Source organism: Arachis hypogaea, chromosome 12 (assembly GCF_003086295.3).
Source record: "Arachis hypogaea cultivar Tifrunner chromosome 12, arahy.Tifrunner.gnm2.J5K5, whole genome shotgun sequence".
Lineage (NCBI taxonomy): Eukaryota > Viridiplantae > Streptophyta > Magnoliopsida > Fabales > Fabaceae > Arachis > Arachis hypogaea.
This window is the reverse complement of record NC_092047.1, coordinates 27,620,613-27,637,596: the sequence shown is the minus strand read 5'-3', so window position 1 is coordinate 27,637,596 and position 16,984 is coordinate 27,620,613. Positions and strand designations below refer to the sequence as shown.

Sequence of the window (16,984 nt, the reverse complement as noted above, 5' to 3'; positions counted from 1 at the left end):
TTAGGTTAGTCAAAGATTCATATGATAGCTCACTTGGCCATATATATATACCCTCATCCTTATTTTAGGCCCATTACAACCTTGAAAGCCCTTATGATATTTGCATTTGTACACTAAATATTTGTTGATTGGTTAGATGAAGAACAAAATTTTAGAAAGCATGACTAGAGGAGATTCGAGTTGTTTAACCCCAAACACTTGAGTGATTAGAGTGCATATACAAATCCAGTGAGGTTCAATGGCTCATTTCCATATGTCCATATTTGATCATTGCTTGTCTTGAAAGTTTATGAACTCTTTTGATTAACTTAACTCAATTGTGAATGTGTTTTGATATGATTGATTTAGCCCTTGATTGTGCATATATGATTTTTTAGAAATTTGACTCAATTTGACCACATGTATGGTTATATATATATATATATATATATATATATATATATATATATATATATATATATATTAGTAATTAGAATAGCATGATGCATGTAGGTAGCTTGCATCTAAATAGGTTGCATTGCATAAGTTCCACCATTCTGCCCGCATTCTTTTGGTTCTCTTGAGCTTAGCATGAGGACATGCTAATGTTTAAGTGTAGGGAGATTGATAAACCGCTATTTTACGATTTACTTTGTATTGAATTGAGCGGGTTTTATCCATTATTCTCACACTTAGGCATATAAACTGCGTGTTTTACATTTTCCTTCCTAATTCCGTAACATAGTTGAAAATATGTTTCCTAGGCCTTTAAACTGTCAATTTTAATTACTCTTTATTACCATTCGATGCTGTGATCTGTGTGTCAAGTGTTTTCAGGCTTTATAGGGCAGGAATAGCTTAGAGGATGGAAAGGAAACATGCAAAAGTGGAAGGAACGCGAGAAAATAAAGTTTTGAGAAGCTGGCAGTGACGCGTATGCGTGACTAGCACAGAAGACAAGCGACGCGTACGCGTGACTGACGCATATGCGTGACAAGGCTTTTTCTCAATCGACACGTACACATGAAATGCGCCACGTGCAGAAATTGCAGAAAGCGCTGGGGGCGATTTCTGGGCTACTTTTAGGCCCAGTTCCAAGCCCGAGAACACATAATAGAGGCTGCAGAGTGGGGGAATCACATTCATTCCTTCATACAACTTTCATTATCATAATTTTAGGTTTTAGATGTAGTTTTCTAGGGAGAAAGGCTCTCTTATCTCTCTAGATTTTAGGGTTCTTAGCTTTAATTCTTCTCTAATTCAAATTTCTATTTTACTTTAATTTAGTTTATCTTCTACATTCTACTATTCTAGTACTTTTGTTATCTATTTCCCTTGTTGATTACTTTATGTTGCTATTTGGTTCATGAATTCTCTTGTTAGATTTGATTTCTTTATTTAATGCAATTTGAGGCATTTCATATTTATGATTACTTTCTTTAGTTTGTGTTATTGATGCTTGAAATTGGTTGTTTGGATTTTATTATCTCTTATTGCTTTTCTATGTTTTTATGTTGTACCTTCCAAGTGTTTGATAAAATGCTTGGGAGGATTTTAAGTTAGATTTTTATATTCTTGGCTTTGGTTGAGTAATTGGAGACTCTTGAATTATCAAACTCCTTTGTTGATTGATAATTGAAAGTTGCTAGTTGATTTAGATCCCTCTAAAGCTAGTCTTTCTTTAGGAGTTGACTAGGACTTGAGGAATCAAATTGATTTATCCACTTGACTTTTCTTTATAGTTAGAGGTTAACTAAGTGGGAGCAATAGACAATTGATGTCACAATTGATACAGATAACTAGGATAGGACGTATAGTTCTCACACCTTGCCAAGAGCTTTTCTTTGTTATTAATTTAATTTCTTGCCATTTTATTTCCTTGTTCCTTATTTCAAAAACCCAAAAAGATACTTTTCCATAACCAATAATAACTACACTTCCCTGCAATTTCTTGAGAGACGACCCGAGGTTTGAATACTTCGGTTATTATTTTTATAGGGTTTGTTACTTGTGACAACCAAATTTTTGTATCTAGGGATTATTGTTGGTTTAGAAACTATACTTGCAACGAGAATTTATTGTGAAATTCTTTACTAGCAAAAATTCGTTCATCACACGACTTCACATCCAGTGGTTGCCTTACGTAGCTAGGATGGACGACTTGGCAAATATAGTTAGGGGTCCACCGCTCTTGCATGGTCATATTAATACATGGGTCGTGTTGCCAATAGGAACTTCATTAAGTTAGCTAGTCCATTGCAGCTACTGCAGTCATGGATCTTTTGGTATTTCTCTACTTTCAAGCCAGATGTGTTTGACCCATTTTATTGGCTGTTGGCGTCGATGTATATATGTTTCTTAAGTGTGTTATGTCGATTTCTAGTCGTTCTATACCTTGCCATTATTGATCTAACGTGTTAGATTATAGGTGGGCGGGATATTAACCATCCTCGAATGACAAAGATCCCAGAGTGATGCAGTGGAGGCTGTGGCTAGACTTGTTACAAGCTGGGGAAGTAAGTAATATTGTACCTTCATTAATTGTGTATTTTATTTACAGAGTCTATTCCTTTAATATGTTTATTATTAAGTAATGAGGCTAGACTTATTGCAGGTTGAGGATGCATTTATTTTTCACCAAGAAACATATTGTAAGGTTCCTTATACCATTCAGGACAAAGTTAATACACTCGGAGATATTAGTGATCATATGTCCAAATTTCCGACCATATTCCAACGCTGGGTTCACTTCTTATATTGCATCCTATTAGCCCACTCACACATGGCTAAGTCTTCACTTTGAAGAATATCAAACTACTAGTCAAACTCAGACTCAATCTTGGCATAAGCAGCATTCACGAGAAACCTCCTTGCATCCTTACCCTTAAACTTAGAGAAAAATTTGCTACAACATGTTAGATATAAAATGCCCGATAAGCACTAGCTAGGAGCCATCCACTATAAAAAACTCCAAAGCAGCTTTGATTCTATTGTGTCTATCCGATATAATTAGAATACCTAGTTGAGGTGTGACATAATGCAGAAAGTGAGATAAAAAAAATGACAATGACTCCGCATTCTCACTATCAACAAGTGCAAATCAATTGGGATTATATTAGAATTTTTGTCTTGCGCAATCACCACCATCAAGGTACCCCTATATTTGTTGTACAAATGGGTCCCATCAATACTAACCAGTGGCTTGCAATGATTAAAATCCTTGATACATGGTGGAAATGTCCAAAAAAGCTGGTGGAAATAAGTTGATGATCCATCAACTTGGTCTCCGACTCGCACATGACTCGTCTTCAGCACTACAATACTACATAACATTGTTGTCTGCACACCTAGAATCCATCTTGAAAAAACATTGTATGACTCTTTCTAATCTCCATAAATATGCGTAATTTCTTCTACTTAGACAACTAAAACTTCTTGTACAACTCGATCTGAAACTATAACTTTCCTCTATTGTATTTGCAGTACTTTAATCGACATAGCTGTATCAATCCTGACCATAGAAAAGATGAATGCACATATGACATGGTAATCAAGCTTCTTGTGGTCACTAGAAATCTCTATGGCCAGACATGTATGAGGTCTATTATACCTTCTACTTCCTAAATACCCTTTCATTGGCAAAGAGTGATTTGAATCAACCAACAACAACCTTTTTCCAAATTTCTTAAACTTTTGGTATTTGATGTGATCGGACTCCAACACTCTATACTCAACCCATAACGAATGCTATAAGTCTTGACACTTAACACAGTTTTCTCTTTACTTTGAAATTGTTGACCAACTCAGAACTCAGGAATTGATGTATCCTATGCATCTTTGTCCCCAAATTTGAATTATACGTTTGAAAAACCCTGCTGTATCATTGCCTCCATGTTTAAAGTCAAAAAGTGCGGCAGATAATGCTGAGTTCTAGAACTCGATGGTCTACCCTGTCCAATTGGAATACTCCTATTAAAATCATCATTGCTATCCTCATCTATCATGGTAGGCTCCACATCATCATTATCCCGTAGTACATCTTCCATGGGATCTGGTTCTCCGCCCTTCCTTGAAGTCTGTATCATCCTAGGAGTAGTAGCCATCACAATTACAAGCTCACCAAAAGAATGATTATCACCAATTTCTCCATCATTGACGCAGTTTAGATCAACTGCGAAGGACGAAGATGCCTTCAACACTACTTTAGGTGTAACTATAGGCACGGATTTAGAGGCAACAAAAGGTATTGAACTAGAAGCTCCTGACATTTCTACAGATTGAGGATTCTGATTTGATCCTCTTGAACTATAAACGACATCTCCAAACTTGACCAACAATTCATGGGTTCTCCCCTTGGAAAACTAACGACGACAGTAAAACAAAAGTTGCAAATCTTCATCACTCTTTATTACAAAAGAGTCGTACTTCACACTATCTCGCACAATAGAAATCAGAATCTTATAAAATAATTTCTCCACCCATTTGATGTCATGGATTCCCAGTTTTCGCATTATAGTATTTTGCAGTAAGCTAAATTCGTTTAAGGTCTGATAAAGACATTACTCATTAGATCTTTATCAGTAAATTTTATTCTTTTTCGCATTTTTTTCTTAATCGTCCCTCTGTAGTGCATAAGAACTAAAAGCCTATCATCACTAGCCATTGCGAGTGCCACTCTAACCAAGAGAAAATGTTATGGTTCTATTTATAAGACATACCCGTAGCTAAATTGTAACACCCTAATATTCAAATCCTCATGCTCGAGTCATAAGTCATTGATACTAAGGTGGTACGACTCTCAAGGAGGATTATAATACGTAATTATATATGTTGAAGTGAAATATTAAACGAGAAGACTGAAAAGGAATAAAATAAAATCGTGAAAACAGGAACTCTCAAGTATCGATAACATATAAATAAGGCGCGATCTAAAAGCGAAGATAAGGATAAAATAGTAAAGCAGAATGTGATAAAGACATAATATAATTATATAATATAAGCAAATAGCCGCTAGTCGCGACCTGCGAAGTTTAGGCCGGCTAGGGTTACAGAGTGAAAACTAGTTTGACAACATAAACTTTCTATCTCTCCCAAAATACATCACAGCCTCTATAGGCAAGTTTTAATATAATATATGTACATCAATAAGAGTTCTTCCAAAAATAAGAGGAGAGATCCTAAAACAAAAGTAACACAGAATCCCAGTAAACTTTGCTGCTTCCTAAATGAACCATTGCTAACTGTTGAGCACAAGGACCTGCATCTGAAAAATAAGAGATATATACGGAATGAGAACCCTTGACCCATGAGTTCCCAGTATGGTAAAAGTGCCAAATTAATACAATGAACTATAACATAAATTCACTAAGCATCCTAAACTTCTTACCTCGTCATCTCCATCCTAAGTTCTCACTAATCCATAACTTGGCAACTATCATAAGAGATTCTAATTTTAATATAATATCCTTTATACTTTCACTACCTTCCAAGCAAATAATCCAACAACCGAACCATCCCTCAAGTAATTCAACTCTTATGCAAACACAAACAATATATACAAGTAATGCACAAGTAAGGCAAGTAAGACAATCAGCAAATAATCATGAAACATGTACAATTAGGCAAACCAAAGTAATTAAACAAACCCAAATAATTCAAACATATGCAGATGATGTATGCCTGTCCTACTGGCCATGAGTTCACGTGTCGGTTGAATCGCCAAAACCCGACACATCCGATAGCTAACCCGGATATGGTCCTCTTGAAAACCGATGGGCGGTACACCATCACGAACCTCACTTGGCGGGCGGTACACCACCACGAACCCCACCATTGTGAGCGGTACACCACCACGAACCTCGCAAGATCTTCAATTGAAGAAATAACACACACGCGAGCGGTAAACCTCCATGAACCCCACACACAACATTCTCTTTTAAAAACATGTGGGAGGTAAACTACCACGAACCCCACCTAACATTCTCGACACTAGGCAAGCGGTAAACCACCATGAACCTTGCCAGGTCAAAGCTCAAAATAATTTCATTATAAATCATTCATTCATATACATATCACACTTTTACCCTTCTCATTCATAATTCACCACTTCTCAAACTTTCTTCGTCTCCAAGTTACTACTCCTCCCTACCTTCTTCTCACCACTCAATATACAACTAAGGTTTAGGGGCAAAAAGGGTGAAAATAGAGGTTTAGAGGTTCAAAATTATATTTTTAAAACACAAAACTCATTTTGCTGATTTTAGGGGTCCCGCATACGCGTGGGCGTGGATTTTTCCTTCCTCGCGTACGCAAGCACGCGTACGCGAGATGCCCTATCCGAAAGGGTTGATCGCGTCACGTGCAGTGGTCATGTACGCAAGATATGCAGAATGGCAAAAATGTTGAATGCTGCAGAATTTTTAATTTTGCACTCCGAACTTCTGACGAGCATAACTTTTTTGTTTTAACACATTTTTCATCCGTTCTTCAAACGACATAAACTTCATGGACCCAATTTTCATATGAAATAAGTTTGAAATAATTTGGGGGTCGAAAAACCAGGTTATGGCTTACCGAAGTTCGGCCAAAAATCAAATTTTCTCCAAAGTCCTCAAACATCTATTTTCATCAAATCATAACTCAAAGACAACTTTCTACACTTATAAACGGCATCAAAACATACCATATCACATCAACACAGCCCCACATCCTACCACAACTAATCATACCTCAATTTCTAAACAATCTCATATAAATCCATCAAGCTCAACTTCAATAATCAACAAAACCTCATGTTCAAATATTTATATATATTACTATCATTCATTCAATTTATCATATTATCAAATCACCAATCATCAACCATCACTTACTGTTCTTACCTCTTTCCGGCCTCCGGCCTAAATTTACGGCCTCCGGCCCAATATTTCATCAAATAAACTCATAACCACATAATTCACTATCTAATACCACTTTCAATCCACACATCAACCATGCAACATTCCACAATCCTTATCCAATATCAATATCATCTATACCAACATCAATCTTTATCCATACATCCATTACACAAATAATAGCAATCAATCATACCATTCAAGCTTAATTCTAGGGGCACCTAACCTAGGAATTCACATCATATCACAAGGTACTTAAATAAAACTTAAACTGTACCTCTTGGAGCTAAAACAATTGAGCCTCTTCTTTGGAAATCTCCACTAAACCTTAACTCTAAGCCTCACCAAAGCCCCACAAGCAATATTAATCTCCCAATTGTACACCAAAATCACCCAATACTCTAATATAATCAATTTTCACACTTATAATCAACCTAGGGTTCATGAAATTGCTAAATTACTAGGGTTTGGGAATTTCTTGCCTCATTTATGCATCAATTGCGCAAGACCCACTAATTTTCTCCAGTTAATTTGATCCTAGAACATGAAAACAACTAAAAATCTCAACACTCAAACATCAAATTTTCAAAATTGGGAAGGAAGAAATTGAGGAAGAAAACGTGACTTTCTTACCTTACAACGTACTGGGCTTTGTAGCGCTCGACGCTGTGGTCATGTGGCCGCAAACGATGCGGTGATTGGAGCTCCGGATCAAAATTTATGTGGATTTGATTGGAAGGTTAGGTTTTGGGACTCTCTTCTTCCCTCTCTTGAAGTTTCCAGCGTGTTTTCATGTTTTGTGAAGGGAGAGGGAGCTGAGCTCCGTAGCTTATGTATGTTGGGTTGGGCCTTGAGTCCAATACGGGCTCAGTTTGTCCGGTTTGATCTGTTTGGCCCAATCTTGGGCCAAATTTTTTGAAATCATTGTCAAAATTCTTATTTTAATTAATTCTATCTTATTAAACTATAAAATTCTATTTTCTAATTTTTTTTAAATAATAATTAATTTATTCATTAATTATTTACTTATTTTACGGATTTTACATAAATCGAATTAAGTAGTTTTGATTTAATTCTGGTTATATATGCGAGTAATTCGAATCAAATTAATTCAATTTACTCTAGAGAACTGCTCTTTTTAATTCGAACGGGACTGTTTCGATTTAGTGTGATGAAAGCCTTGTCATCCTATGTCTTCGAATAATAAAATAAATTGTCCTAATTCAATTTATTATGTGGTATGTTAAATAAAAAATATATTGATTCGATTAACATCAAAATATAAATCGAACAGACGTATAATTTTTTGCGTTTAAAACATCTGTATAATTTTTAACTAAATTTATTTTATTCATCTGAATTAATTTAAAATTTGTGTATGTTTACACAAGTATGACAACGTCACAACGACAAAGGTATATAATGCATTAATATCTATAATTATTTCGAATATATTTTCAATTGGTTTAATTAATTAATTTACATGTAACAGAACACGTATAAGTTTTTTTTATTTTTTTTATTATACATTTTAACTCTTGGATATTTGTCTCCCAAGAATTATTAATCCTAGTTTCATTGGAGTTTACCTTTTAATAAATAGAAGATTGACCATCCATAAAACCTATTGTATATGCGATTCCCCGAGCATCGAATCTAAGGCTGAACTGAATAGACCAAAAAAAAAAAATATTTATAAGGATTGAACTTTTAGTTAGATAATATAAATTAATTTTAGGATTTAATTTATAATTTAAAATTTAAAATTTAAAAATTATAATTTAAGATTTAAATTAACGATAAACAAAATATTTTTAAAAAATTAGTTGATTTTAATTAAAAATTTCTTAACATTAGTTAATAGATAATAATATACACAAATATAGTCATCATCAGCTATCAATAATTAACTAACATGTTAAAGCTAGCTATAGTATATGTAGTGATTAACTGTGTGAGTTTTAATAATAATAATAATAATAATAATAATAAAGATGCTCAAACATAATAGTAATAAAGATGCTCAAACATACAGGGGAAATTCAACTTTTGATGTCCGGAGAATTAATTGAAGAGTAGTCATGATGAAAAGTAACCACTATCGCAGAGATTTTATTCGCCTATATGGGGGACCATCAGTAGTATAATGGACAAATATCTACACCTCCTCTGCATGCGATTATTTATTGGAAATTAAAGTTTTGGACTTTTGGTATACAAAAGATCGACAAGGTGTTCATGCAACAAAATTATTAGGACAAATTATTATTATTATTATTATTATTATTATTATTATTATTATTGGCATAGAAATATTACAGTAATGAAAGTTAATTACTCGTTCATCGCAGAAATTTCGCACTAGTAATGAAAGGTAATATTAGAGAAACAATAACTTAAAATTATTTTATTTAATTTAATATTTAAAATTTTATACATCTAACTATTTATAATTATATACCTATTATATTTAATATTATTTATTTGTTTCAATGATGATCAAAAATATAAAATAAAATAAAATAATTTTAGACTATTTTAAACTAATTTTTTTTTATTATTTCTCTTGCATTTTTTGAGAAACTATATATATAGAAGCATGTGGTTAATCCTTACTAACAACTCTTTGAAATCCGAAACACAAGAACAAAATAATTCTAATGAAGGTGCCATTTGACGATGACTTGAAGCACATTAGAAACTGAAAATTGATGATTTTCTATGTTAATTTTGTGAACTTAATTATATATATTATTAAGAATGGCAAATGCTTCTATAATACTACTGTTCACAAATAAAGCTTTTGTTAATTAGCAATTTTTAGTAGAAGAGCTATGGGCAAATAATAATGATGTACAATTTAACCATATATATATAAAATATATAGTCACCATCAACTTTGAGCTTTAAAATCTATTAATTCATTAATTCTAAAGATTAATATATAAAGGAATTTCAACTTCAACTCATCATGCCTCCTTCAATATTTGGTTCGTATATATATATAAGGACAAGAATAATTAAATTGCATAAGTGTTGCGGATGTTTGACCGAAATAAGACTGAAAGGTGAGTTAGATTTAGAAAAAAAAGCATGCATATATATTTCTCAATTTCTGTATGCTACAAAATAGATATACTAAATAAATAATTTATTTTATAGTCCAAAAACCATGCATATATATTATCATAGTCTTGCACAAGAAATTAACCTAAAAAAACCGAACACAGATGAAGAAATACATATAACATAAAGTCATAATAAAGTAGCATGCACTACAATATTCTTGCTAGTGACAAAACCCTAGCTAGCTAGCATAACACACACTATAACATCGAAATTTATTTTCTTAATTAAATTTAAAACATAAATAAAAGCAAGGTAGTTATAGCTACTAGTTAATTAAACTATAGCCATAACGGAAATAACTGAAACAAACATAGCCTCATCTCAAGGGAGAGGGACACTGCCAGAAGCTCCACCGCCACCGATACCCGTACCGCCGAGTCCACCGATACCCGCACCGCCGCCGAGCCCGCCGCCAACTCCTGCACCACCAAAGTTGGATCCAATTGCACCACCTACACCTCCAAAGGGCATTCCGTTCCCTCCAATTCCCGAATAGCCACCAACGCCGCCATAGCTCAGGAAATTCTTCTGGTCCTTCAAAGTTGCATCATTATTAGGAACCTTTCTTGCACTTGTTGTGGACACAACAACAAGGGCAAGAACAAGAAGCATGATGCACCACTTAGCCATAATAATATCACCCTAGCTTGAAAATAGTGCAATATAAGTGTAAAGTTGTTTTTTCTTTTTCTCTCTCTTATAGGTTTTAGTTGCTGTGGTGAAATAGTGCTATCGGAGTGTCTCTTTTATAGAGGGAAAGATGCAAAGAAAAGAAAGGTGATGAGAGATGAGAGGGAGTAGTTGGGTATATAGTTGTGGATAGTTAATATGAACTTCAATGCCATTTTCAAAAACCTTGCTGTCTGCCATCAACCACATTATACAAAATATTATTATTTTTATTATTGCATTTCAACATAAACATTACATTATTTATTTGTTAGTATGTTAAAAGGTTAATGTTTTCAAAATCTATTATACCTGCAGAACACCCGCACCGGTAGAACATCTCTATTTGCTAAATTTCTCTATTCGATTCTGCTCATAAAAAAATTCTATTGTTATTTTATTAAAAAAAAAAGTATATGGAACCAAAATGTGACCAGCAAAAAGTAAACAAAACCGTTTAATTAAAATCACTTTTTGAATAATATATTGAAAACCGCTCCTGAGATCACGGAGCACAAACTAAAACTCAATTTTTCATGAAACTCAAACACATTTTGGCTGATTTTTGGCTGATAGAAACTAAATAATACTTTAATTATATTATTTAAAAAAAATACTATAAAATTCGATACTTACCAATATATTATGGTTTGAATAATTTTTTAAAAAAAATAATATGGTTTAAATCGGCTTGAAGCAGACTTTTGTTATAAAAACAAAAAAAAAAACTAAAATATTAGTTACACATTTAGATTATTTTTATATGTGATTTTTTTTAAGAAAAAAAAATCCAACATATTAAAATGGAGCAACCAAAAGAAACAAGACACGAATGTCTATGCCTTCAAAAAATAAATTAGATAAATTTATTGTAATATAAAAATAAAATTAACTATTAAGATTTTTGGTACTAATTAACTATTAAAATTGTTTCTCTTTATAATCATATCAATTCAAAATTTGAATTATCTTTTTTTATTTGTATAATTATGCCAACCTAATATTTAATATATACTGAATCATGTATTTCAAAAACTAATTACTTCAATTTAAAAAATCACAAAATCTTAAATAAACGTCAAAAGTGAAAAATATAATCGTTGTGATCAACAACTGATTTACAGATTTATGATCATTAGTTTAGTGTAAATTGAAATAGAATAATTAAACAAATATAAAATAAACATGAAATGTAAATTTATTGTCTCCATAAGAATATCTTAAAAGATAAATTTTAATTTTATTAATATAGTACAGAAAATTAAAATAACAATAATAGCACACTATCACAAAAAATGAGATATGATGCTGTATATATTTAGATTAGGAATTCAATCTTTTCAGACAAAATACATGAATAACGAATCTGATCTTTACAATTTTTTTGAATAAATCAACTGATGTTCTAAATCATTTAATATTTGAAGTGCAAGCGTAAGAATGCAATTAAAGAATACTTTTAAAATTTTGAAGCACAATAAATTCAACCCATATGTTAAATATAATAATTAATAGACAATAAATAATTGAAATCTTTAGCATAAACCTTCCTCCTAAAAGTTTTCATCAGTGGCACCAAAATCAGGATCGACAACCGGTGACTAATTTCTTAGTTCTACAACCTCCTCCAATTCTTTTGTGAAGAGTCATGGTATACACAAAAGAATCAAGATCACTAACAACAACATTTGAAGTGTGAGAATCATAAGGTCAACGCTAAACGAAATTTAATAAAACAAATATAAATCTCAGCAACAACAAACTTACCACACACAAAAATTATTGCCCAACCACATTAATTTATATATTCGTCTATTATCTTAAGCCTTGTATATGACAATCTTATCATAACTTAATGCAACAAACTGTGGGGTCAATTATGGCATGTGTCAAAAAAAAAGTATGGCATTTAAGATGCCTTAAAAGTATGGAGAATTTGATACAATAAAATTTTAATTTACCCTTAAATAATATAGAACTTCCAACACCATTATATTTTTCATTTGAACCGTCATCTTTCAAGCATTTTCACCAAGCAACCAATTATATTCCAACTCTTGTTTTGCAGCATAAAAAAATATCAAGTATCAATTGGCATGCTTAAGATAACAGAAATTACAATTCAAAAGTAAAGTCACTAAGATTCAGTGAGCTCATGGAAGTTCTCTACACATAAATTTATTTATCGTTACCCTTTTAATATTCCTAGACTCTTAGTTGTGGAAAGTTGATTATAAATTGGAGGGTCAAAATCTTATTCTAAATCAACAATAATCCCTCATAAGCTCTCTTAGCTAGAGTTTTATTCTTGGTATTTGTCACAGATTTAATGAGTGATAACTAATAAAATTTCCTAAAAGATGTAGAAAAATATATCAAATAATAATTAATCGTAATTTTAAATTTATTAGATTAGACTAGATTATCACTCCAAAATTAATAGACTAATCAATACTAAGAATAATCCAAACCAAACATATAACTATAGCTCTGCAAAATAAGAATGCAAGACAAATTATTTGACAAAAAGACATAAATAATTAATTGTAAAGAAATTCATTTTCATCTATCAAGTTGTTGAATTATAGTTGTCAACTTGCCATTATGATCATGCATGCCAAATACAAAAAATAAGCAAGTATTGAAACACATGATTGATTTTCTTTTATTTTGAAATGATATAATGTTTAATTCTAAGACATCTAGTTGATCTGTAATGTTTAATGATCAATCTTTTAATCTCAAGTTCAGAAACTTTAAAGAAATCGTCGTACTTGTCCTAGAAATTGTAGTATTTGATTCTTATAATAGAGCGTTTATTTCTCAACAACCAAAGACCACAAAGAAGAATGAAAAAAATGTTTGAATTAATCTTTTCACAACTAAAAGATTTTAAATTTCATGTTCGTTAAAAAAAAAATCGAATGCATATTAAACCTATAAACTTGAGCTATATTTTCAGCAAGCAAAAACAATAGTCAAAGAAAAGGATATAAAACTTCAATCTCAATTGCTTAGTTGTTAGAACAAAATTTTTGGCACTTTCTGACAAACAAACAATCTGCTTTTTTCCAAAGCACAAAACCAATTAACTAAACTCCTTAATTTTCCAAACACTCAGTAAACATACAAAGAAAAAAAAAAACAAAAATTGATTAACAGAATAGAATCATAAAAAAAAGGAAAAATCCACACTGATTAAAAAAAAAAAAAAACAAAGAAACCATAGAATACATAATAACGATGATATATAAATTTCATATACTAACATATCACAATTAAAAAAGATGAACAACTTTCAATAGTAACAATAAGAAACAGAAAAAAAAAAAGACAAAAGGTTATCTGAAATTAAAAATGCCATTACCCATTGTATTTCACTACTTCTAAATATAAGTTCCTTGAAAATCTAATAAAGTTAAAAAATGATGCAGGAGATAAAAACCTTTTTTTAACAAATATCACGACTACAAAAAAAAACCACTACTATCTAAATATATTACCAAAACTTAGAGAAATAGCTCAATTAATTGCACCTCACATTATAAAAAATAAATAACTAAATGTAAATAACATTCAAATACAATTTAAGTGGTGTTGATAATACAAATAATGATAAGTTTCTTACTATTTTATTTCAAAAAAGAGAAAAATAAAATATGTATTTATAAAATAAATAATAAAAAATATAAAAATTAAAAAATCAGAGAAACGAAAAAAGAACAAAATAAAAGAGTAACAAAACACATAACGAATTTCTAAAAATAAAAATTGAAGAAACCAACAGCTAAAATTGAACCCTATCAATGCATTAACTTGTTTGTTATAGGATATTTGAGAGAATATTTCTTATAGAAATTAAATAAACTTACAGAGAGAAAATGCACTGCATTGATTCTTATAGATCTAGAATATTTTATTTTTTACCACAAAATATTTTTGAAATTAAATGCATAAAAATATATCACTTGTAAAAAAATTTCAAAGTTTTCCAAAAATTTTTCTTTAAACAACATTCTACTTATTTTTTATACACTTATAAACTTTCACATGTCATAAAAAAATAAATATTATTAAACCACATAAAAGAAAACAAAAACATAATTTATGTAAAAATAAGCAAATAGTAGTATTATTTATCTTCATATTTTCAAAAAGCTTTTTCAAGCCATAAGCTGCTCCACATGGAAGCAGGAGTGAGTAAAAAAGATTTTTTTTTTAAATAGCATCCAAGTAAAACTCAAGTGGTGTACATATATATTTATATATATAATTCACAATAATAGTGCTTATTATACAAATGAAATTCAGTTAGTAAGTTAAAAAACATAATTTTAATTAAAAAGAAAAAAAATAGGCAAAAATCTAAATCTGACTGAATTTTTTTCAGTGAAAAAAATCAGAAAAAAAATGTTCATGATACTTATAAAATCAAGGGTTAAGTATGAATTTGGTCCCCAACGTAGGGGCTGAAAATTTATTTCGTCCCTCGCCTTTTTTTCGCTCCAAAATGGTCCCCAAAGTTTCAGTTTGTTTTAAAATCGTCCTTTTTACCAATTATATTTTTTTATTACCAAATTACCCTTTATTAAAAAAATTATAAAATAAAATAAATATAAAATAAATAAAAAAAGAAAAAAAAAGAAAGAAAGGGGATACAGAAGCGGGGTGGGAGGGGGGCGAGAAAGAAAGAAAAGGGGGGGGGGGCGAGAAAGGTGTGGGGGAGGGGGGGAGGGTGGAGGGTGGAGAGAAGAGGGACACCATGCCGCCGCACCGCCGCCGCACCGCCGACCCTTCTTCTTCTTCTTCTTCTTCTTCTTCTTCTTCTTCTTCTTCTTCTTCTTCTTCCCGCCGCCCGCCGACCCCACCGCCACTTCTTCTTCTTCTTCTTCTTCTTCCCCACCGCCGCACCGCCGCCCGCTGTCTGCCTCTTCTTCTTCTTCTTCCCGCCGACACCACCGCCGAGCCGTTGTCCGCCGCCCGCCGCTTCTTCTTCTTCTTCTTCTTCTTCTTCTTCTTCTTCTTCTTCTTCTTCTTCTTCTTCTTCTTCTTACTGATTCTGGGTTCTTGATGATGATGATGATTTTCTGATTCTGAGTAATATTGTTGTTTGATTTTTCTGGATTTTCTGAATTCTGGGTTTTGATGAGGATGACGATGATGATGTTGATTTTCTGATGTTTTGGTTTTTCTGATTTTTTTATGTTGATTTTTCTGGATTTTCTGATGTTTTGGTGTGATGGATGCTGGTGATGGAGTGGCAGTGGATTGGGGGGGGTGGTGGTGGTTGTTCTGATTTTGAGTTATGATGATGATGATGATGATGATGATTGTTCTGATTCTGAGTTTTGATAATGGTGGTGGTGGTGGTGGTGGTGGTGGTGGGTGGTGGTGGTTGTGGTGGTGCTGGTGGTTTGCATAATTTTGGGGAAGAAGGGAGAATTTTGGGGAAGAAGGGATAGGGGCATTTTGGTCCGAAGGATGGTTTTCAAACAAACTGAAACTTTGGGGACCATTTTGGAGCAAAAAAAAGGTGAGGGACGAAAAAAATTTTCAGCCCCTACGTTAGGGACCAAAATCATACTTAACCCTAAAATCAACATAGACCTCATATATTAATAACAATTTCCAATATTTACTCCCACAAAAAAAAAAAATAAATAAATCATTCAATAAAAAAATAAAGAAATAATCAAAAGAGTAAGGCCCATAAAAAATAACAAAGAAATAACCCTAAAAATACAAAAGATATCAAATAAAAGTCAACATATTAATCCTCTTTTTTATATGCATAAATTTTGTACAAAATGACTAATTTATGATTTTAAAGTACTGAAAGATAGTTTATTCTTTTTTAGTTTTTAAACTTTAGTAATTTTTTAATTAAAAGAAGGCCTGTAGTTATTAACAACTTTAGATTTTTTCATCACAAAATTTTTAAAATAGAGAGATATTAGTTTTAGTTAAAATTTTTAGGGTACTTATAAGTGAAAACCGGAAATAATTGAACTACAGCCAAAACTAAACCAACCTGTGCCTTTTCAAGGGATCGAAACACTACCACTTCATTTATTCTGTTGAGCAATTTTAGAAGAAAATAATTTCTCAATTCTTCCATTATCATCGATTTTAAGCCACTTTATGATGCTTTCTTGTCATCTTGAATCAAGAAATTTATGGAGTTGTGCCATTCTTTAGAAATGGCACTACACCCTGTATTTGAAGTCATCAACATTAATGCATTTTTAAATAAAACTCGTCGATCCTGTCAGATCCAGTTTCACAAACAATAAATATAAAAATGAGGACAA

The 16,984-nt window shown here is 31.8% G+C and overlaps 1 long non-coding RNA gene across 1 annotated transcript; it reads right to left on the bottom strand.

Annotated features, from left to right (window-relative positions):
* Nucleotides 1-4,945: 4,945 nt before the first annotated feature.
* Nucleotides 4,946-7,680, bottom strand: LOC140177302 (uncharacterized). The gene is made up of 2 exons (XR_011869123.1): nucleotides 7,509-7,680; nucleotides 4,946-5,242 (listed from the first exon to the last, which is right to left on the bottom strand). It is a non-coding gene; the product is annotated as an uncharacterized lncRNA (long non-coding RNA).
* Between the last annotated feature and the right edge of the window lie 9,304 nt (nucleotides 7,681-16,984).